Below are 8,023 nucleotides of genomic sequence, written 5' to 3' on the forward strand. Positions count from 1 at the left end.
AAAATCTGATCAGAGACGTGGACACGTTTCCTCAAGGACAGAGAGAGAGAGACGGAAACTGAGTGACACGGCCTCAATTTCTCATTGTATTGACACAAAGACCCATCGCAATGGCCCAGCCCAAGTGCTCTCCTCCACCAGCCCCGCTGACTGCCTTTAGGCCCTGGTCTACACTAGGACTTTAAGTCGAATTTAGCAGCGTTAATTCGAACTAACCGCTCAACCATCCACACCAGGAAGCCATTTAATTCGAACTAGAGGGCTCTTTAGTTCGAATTTGGTACTCCACCTCGACAGGTGGAGTAGCGCTAAATTCGACATGGCTAGCTCGAATTAGGCTAGGTGTGGATGCTAATCGAACTTAGTAGCTCCGGGAGCTATCCCACACTGCACCACTCTGTTGACGCTCTGGACAGCAGTCTGAGCTTGGATGCTCTGACCAGCCACACAGGAAACGACCCGGGAAAATTTGAATTCCTTTTCCTGTCTGGTCACTTTGAATCTGACGTCCTGGTTGGACATCGGGGCGAGCTCCGCAGCACCTGCAACGATGCAGAGCTCTCCAGCAGAGGAGTCCGGGCAATCCAAGAATAGAAAGAGGTCCCCAGCATGGACTGACCGGGAAGTCATGGATCTGATCGCTGTGTGGGGCGAGGAGTCTGTGCTCTTGGAGCTGCGCTCCAACAAGCGGAATGCAAAGACCTTCGAGAAGGTCTCCAAAGCCATGATAGACAAAGGATACAGCCGGGATGCGATGCAGTGCCGCGTGAAAGTCAAGGACCTGAGACAAGGTTACCAAAAAGTCAGAGCAGCAAACGGACGCTCCGGAGCACAGCCCCAGACATGCCACTTCTACGAGGCACTGCATGCCATTCTCGGTGGGTCTGCCACCACTGCCCCACCAGTGACCGTGGACTCTGAGGATGGCATAGTGTACCTGGACAGTTCCTCGGCGATGTTCGCCGATGGGGAAGATGAGGAAGGGTTTTTGGAGGACGACGCAGGCGACAGCGAACACAATACCGCTTGCCCTGACAGCCAGGATCTCTTCATCACCCTCACAGAGATCCCCTACCAACCGTCCCCGCCCGTTAACCCGGACTCAGAATCAGGGGAAGGATCAGGCGGTAAGTGCTATAAACATAGAAACTTTTATTTTTTAAAAAACAGGTATAGAAAAAATAGAAATACTATATACAAAATTTTAAATGTCAAACTATATAAATAGTAGGTCCACACATATAGGGATTGAACAATAATCCTCTTGGGACAGTTCAACAAAGCTCTCAGAGAGCTGCTCGAAAAGCCTCCGCAGGAGGTTCCTGGGGAGAGGTGCCTTATTCGGTGCTCCATGGAAGCACACTCTTCCGCACCAGGACATCCTAATGTAGAGAGGAACCATCGCCTCCACCAGCATTGCTGCATATGGTCCTGGTCTGTGCAGGGCTTCCATTAGCATCCGCTCTCTCTGACTACGAGTGACCCGCCTCAGGGTGATGTTGTTCTGGACAGGCTGCATCTAAGTAGGGCAATTAGTGTATTGTTACTATTGTTAATGGTTTAAAATTAGGTTGCATAACAACGACCCTCGCTTAACAGCCACGTGCTGGAGGCCACAGAGAACAAGCATACATTGATCTTTCCCATGCACTGGCGGGAGGGGCTGGAAAAGGCTCAGCCTTTCTGCTTTCCAGATTGCCTTTAGCAGGAGAGCACAGCTATCCACTAACTGATAAGCATGATCTACTTTAAGGCTTACCAGGACTGTCTGCAAGACGGATTCAGCTGTCTCTCCCCGCTTGTCCGCTCTCCTGTGCAATGGCGCCGCCAATGAGAGCGTATTCCGAAATCTCGAACTTGTCCTGAGATCTCGTGGAACTTGGTGCCCTGTATGGTCTTGTTCAGAGAAACTGAGTAGACAGTGTTCACTGTTCGCAAACATGTATCTGTTCAAGGAAATCACTTACTGTTTCCCATCACACAGCTTCTGCTCTTTCCCGGACTGCCCCGGCATCCCCCTCGCAGAGGCTGGCGCAGATTAGGCGGTGAAAGAAAAAGACTCGGGACGAGATGTTCGCTGAACTGATGGCCTGCTCCAGAGCCAAGGCGGCCCAGCAGAGCCAGTGGAGGGAGACCCTCTCTCAGCAGCAGCACTCACACAGCGAAGGGGAGGACAGGTGGCGGCAGGAAGACCAGCAGGCGACTCAAACGCTGCTTGGGCTAATGAGGGAGCAAACGGACACGCTCCGGCGCCTTGTTGATGTTCTGCAGGACCGCAGGCAGGAGGAGAGAGCCCCCCTGCACTGTATCTGCAACCACCCTCCAATGCCAGGAAGTCCTGTCCCCCCCTCACCGAAAATTACAAGACGGAGGGGCGGTAGGGGCCGTGAGAACTGTCACTGCACCACAGCTGAGCGCTAATGTACCACACACCTCTGACGCTATAACTGTGTAGAAGCGCTTCCCTTACAGGATCACCCAGTCCCAAATCCAAGTTTCATCACCCCACTATGTAGTAGATTAATAAAAGCTGTTTGCTGTTGTTCACTCTTTCCGTCACGTCTTTCGTGTCAGAAGATTGTGTATGTGGGGGTGGGGGCAGGGGATTTATAATTGCACGGGATAGCCTACATTAGCAGGGTACAGACTATCGGGGGCAGGATCAACTGCAGGGCACACACAGACTGCAGTCAGTACTCACCAGGGTCACTCTGTGTGGTGTATGCTGCCCCGGGTCATTCTGTGATGTGTACGCTTGTCCACGGTCCTAGCGCCTGCCACCCCCTAATGTTAAGGCATGCTGCCCTTACCATGCACTTCCACCGTAGGCGCGATCCTCTCCGCTGCCCTGAGCCCCAACAAGAGCCCTCATCCAGGGACAGATACTCACCCTTCCCCCACACCCCTCACCCCTTCCTACGCCCAAACCCACAGCCCAGAGCCTGCATCCAAATCCCTATCCAAAGACGGCACCACTCGCCCCTTCCTGCAAACCAACCCCTACATGCACAACCACTTGAAACCGTCCCCCACCCCAGAGACCTATGTAGGAGCAGGAGGCTGTCCGTCCTGTATTGTACAAGCGGTCTGTACATCAGTGCACACCGTACCCAGCACAGTATGCGTCCATGTTTCAAACCCTTAACAGAAATGCAAAGTAAAAGAAAGATTTATTAACAATAACTGTTCCGTTTAATTTGTTTTAAAACGTGTTTTGGAAGTGGGGGAAACTTGGAGAACGGGGTATGTAACCGCAGATCTCACTCAACACATAGAGACACAGGCCCAGGATCAGCTTCTCTTAAAATCAAGTGGAGAGTCATAGGTTACCCTGCTCTCCGAGGAAACTTGCTTTCAAAGCCTCCCGGATACACAGCACTTCCCGCTGGGATAGTCTTTCGGCACGGGTGTCTGGCTGAGCGTGAACAGCAGCCAGGCGATTTGCCTCAACCTCCCATCCGGCCAAAAAGGTCTCGCCCTTGCTCTCACAGACATTGTGGAGCACACAGCAAGCAGCAATAACTATGGGGATATTCTTTTTGCTGATGTCCGAGCGAGTCAGTAAGCTCCGCCACCTCCCCTTGAGACGTCCGAAAGCACACTCCACCACCATTCTGCACTTGCTCAGCCGGTAGTTGAAGAGTTCCTTCTCACTGTCCAAGGTGCCTGTATAGGGCTTCATGAGCCAGGGCATTAGCGGGTAGGCTGGGTCCCCGAGGATCACTGTAGGCATCTGCACATCCTCAACTGTTATTTTGTGGTCCGGGAAGAAAGTTCCTGCCTGGAGGCGTCTAAACAGACCAGAGTTCCTGAACACACGCGCGTCATGAACCTTGCCCGCCCACCCGACGAAGATGTTGGTAAAACGTCCCCTATGGTCCACCAGTGCTTGCAGCACCATTGAAAAGTAGCCCTTTCGGTTAATGTACTCGCTGGCCTGGTGGGCTGGTGCGAGGATAGGGATGTGAGTCCCATCTATAGCCCCACCGCAGTTTGGGAATCCCATCGCGGCGAAGCCATCTATGACGACCTGGACGTTTCCCAGAGTCACTACCTTTGAGAGCAGTTGCTCAACGATTGCGTGGGCTACTTGAATCACAGCAACCCCCACGGTAGATTTGCCCACGCCAAAGTGGTTCGCTACTGACCGGTAGCTGTCTGGCGTTGCAAGTTTCCAGAGGGCTATGGCCACTCGCTTCTGCACACTCAGGGCTGCTCGCATCCGTGTGTCCTGGCGCTTCAGGGCAGGGGCCAGCAAGTCACAGAGTTCAAGGAAAGTGCCCTTACGCATCCTGAAGTTTCGCAGCCACTGTGATTCATCCCAGACCTGCAGCACTATGCGGTTCCACCAGTCCGTGCTTGTTTCCCGGGCCCAGAATCGCCGTTCCACACCATGAACTTGACCCATTGCCACCATGATCTCCACTGCGCGGCGTACCCTGCTTTCTGAGAGGTCGGCGCCACTCTCCTCACCGCGCTGCCGGAGCCTCCTCGCCCGATTTCTCAGCAGCTGACTGTGGAAGAGGTGGACGATAAGGTGCGAGGAGTTGACAACGGCCATAAGTGCAGCGATGATCGCAGCGGGCTCCATGCTCGCAGTGCTGTGGCGTCCGAGCTGTAACCGACCAGAGAAGGGCGCGAACAGATTTCCCGCCGGCGCTTTCAAGGAGAGAGGGCGGGAGTGACGGTTACCCAAAACCACCCTCGACACATTTTTTCCCCCAGCAGGCATTGGGGGCTCTACCCAGCATTCCAATGGGCAGCGGGGAGTGCAGGAACTGTGAGATAGCTTCCCACAGTGCACCGCTTCCAAAGTCGACGCTGGCCCCGTGAATGTGGACTCAGAAATTCGAATTAGTGTATTTAGTATGGATACACAAATTCGACTTCATAAGGTCGAATCCACAAATTCGAACTAAGTTGATTCGAAATAGTCTTGTAGTGTAGACGTACCCTAGGAGAGGTGTGGCCAAGTCTGATGATTTAACTTCAAGTCTCATGGCATTTGATATTCTATGTAAAGCCCCAGGTCTAATAGTCAGGGGATTCAGTGATGGTCTTGGTTTTCATTAAAACAAACAAAAAAAGTAAATATATATCATTTTCTTGTTTTGGAAGTAAAGCCTGAAAATGTGACCCAAGAGACCCCTCAAAGAACAAATCCCCCAGGCAAATACAAAGACCCCACATTGGTGACTTGTTGGAAATCCCATGAGTTTTAAGCCAATCTCGAGATTTTTGGGATGACATTAGTGCTGTGAAAGCTTGGGACTGAGGGCGCCACATGAGGAAAGGTTGGCAGGGCAGAGCTGTATCCAGAGCTCTATTTTCAGTGTTGTTAGATCCTGATTCAGGAAAGCACTTACAGATGGGTACAGATCTTCACTAGGGGATGCCGTCCTGAACTGCAGCCTTAGTCAATATTCCATTCAGACACACACCCCTGGGTGAGTCCTAGATTGTGACCATCTCTGGGGCAGGGACTGTCCCCTTCATTACTGATCTGTGCAGTGCCTGGCACAGTGGGGTCCTGAGCCTTGACTGGGGCTCCAGAGCATGACAGTAAAACACCTAATAAATAATGCACAGCACCTAGCACAGTGGAGATCTGATCCCTGTCTGGGGCTCCAGGGTGCTATTGCAATACAAATAATTAATCACAATGATAATCCCTTTCCTCATCTCTTTGATCTTTCTCCCCAGTCAGCCTCCCTAAACCACAATTTCACTGTGTCTTTCATTATCTCTCTCCCCCATCCCAGGCACACTGGGTATAGGGAATCTAAGGGCTTGTCTCTGCCACATCTGTCTGTACATTTGCGAACACGGCTTGGCCTCACTCTCATACCCACCTTTCTTTCCCAGCAGATAAAGCACCACAGCCAGAACCACGATGGCAGGGATTGTAATTCCCAATGGGAGCTTCAGACCCGGCCCTAGGAAAGAACCTCAATGTGAATGGCCTCTCCAAGCAGCCACCAGCAAGTCCCCACTGTCTGGAGCTGGCTGAATCCTGTAGTAAGTGACCCACATGTCCTCATGAACATACCCAGGGAGCTCACCCCACATTATCTGCAAGGTGACATTATTGGCTGTTCTTTGTGAGTAACGTTTTCCAGAAATTATTTTGACCCAACTGATTTTATTCCACACACAGTTTAATTGAATCAAATGTTTTCCCCCAAACAATGCAAGTGCAATGATCTTCTTAGTCATTCCAGAAAAGTAATTTTGAAAAGAAAGAAAACATTTTGTTTTGTTTTGAACCTACAGTTTTGTTTCATTTTGGTTTTCCAAATCTAGAAATAGAAGGAAAACGTCCCTTTGAAAGTAAACAAAGCAAAACTCTCTGTGTATCCAACTGACATTTTGTCTCATTTTTGTTTCGAAAACCTAAAACAAAGGAAAATGTCTGGTCAAAATGAGACAAAAGAAAATTTTTGTTAAGTTTCATATCTATTTTCTTCATCAAAACCTTGACATTTCCCTTCACAAGTTTTGAATAAAATTGTTTTGTTCACAATTTTTTGTGGAAATAAACCTGGATTTCCCCTCAGCTCTAAGGGTGAGCTTCTCAAGGAAGAAAACATGCCTCTGGGAAGTGCCCTGCTGCAGGAAATCATCATGATTCAGGACAGCACCAGGTACAAACAACTTCAAACAACCACTTTAGTTCCATCAATGGGACTTTAGCAGGTGCTTAAAGCTAAGCACCTACATAGAAGGTGTTGTCCTGGATAGGGTTGGACTTGAGCAAGTGTTCAGAGGTTTCCTGAGCTGGGGCTAGAGATCTGTAGGGCATGTAGAGATGTGTGTGGTGTTGGTCAACAAATCTCCAATGGAACAGTTTTCCATCAGAAAATGCTGTTTCTGCAAAATAAAAACAGTTCAACGAGGTGCTTCGATGTTACTGAATGAAAATATTACTGAATTTCTGTTCCATGAAATATATCAGATTTTGACTTTTCATCCTAATTCCATATGAAAATAAATTTTGAAATGTCAGAATTTCCTGCAGGACAGAAATGCCTTTTCCCTTCCCCTGCCCCCCAACCTGTTACTGGCCAGGGCTGAGCTGGGATACAGTGTCTCTCTGTCTCGCTCACACACACACCTGACTCAGGGATCACACTGAGGTGCTTAGCAGGGCTGAGCTGGGATTTGTTCACCCGTTTGTCGCTGTCCTTGATCTCGTACCCACAGGCGTAATTCCCGGAGCTGCCACTGGACACTGTATGGTCATAGACATAGGTGACCTTCTTCTCTGAACCTGTCTGGGATGAAATCTCCTCCCCGTCCTTACAGAAGATGATGCGTGTGGCCAGGGCCTGGGAGATCACAGAACACTGGATCTGCACGGAACCCCCTTGTTGGGTGGACGTCTGGCTCAGATACAGGGTGGGGGCACGGAGAGCACCTGGGAAGGGGAATGAGCCAGAGCCATCAGTAGAGCTATCGGTGGCGCCTGTTTTAGGGGGATCCCAGGGAGCATTTTACTAAAGGAAGTTGGTTGCCATGGAAGCAGCTTGTCTGTCTACCCTGCAATCAAAAGCCTGGAGGCACAGTTGACCCATGTCAGCTCATTTGGGATCACGGGGTTCAGACTCAGGACTGCATGCATGGCACGAGCCAGCGTCAAATTGCAGAGCAGGAGGAGCTCTACCGGAGGAAGGGCTGTGGGGTCTGCCTAATGTCTCTGGAGCAGGCTCTTATTTCAGCACAGCTGGGTAACGAGGGGATAATGTTAGATTTGAGACCTGAGGCCAGTCACTGCCCCAGGGAGCTCACTAACAGCTAAGGAGCTGTGTTCAGTCCCTAATCCTTCCAGCGTCTGCTCTAACATCCTCCCTGACTTGGGCCCCTTTCACCCCACAGCTGGCACAGAGGCACTGGGATCAATTCCAGGCCCAGGCTAAGGGAAGGTCCTAGAGCAGCAGCAGGGAGAAGATCCCCCTTTCCTGGAAATCACCAGGATGATGGGACCCAGCTCTGAACTCGCAGAGGAATTGCTGCTGCCGCTGGG

The sequence above is a fragment of the Mauremys mutica genome, chromosome 15 (genome assembly GCF_020497125.1).
Source record: "Mauremys mutica isolate MM-2020 ecotype Southern chromosome 15, ASM2049712v1, whole genome shotgun sequence".
In the NCBI taxonomy this organism is placed as follows: domain Eukaryota; kingdom Metazoa; phylum Chordata; order Testudines; family Geoemydidae; genus Mauremys; species Mauremys mutica.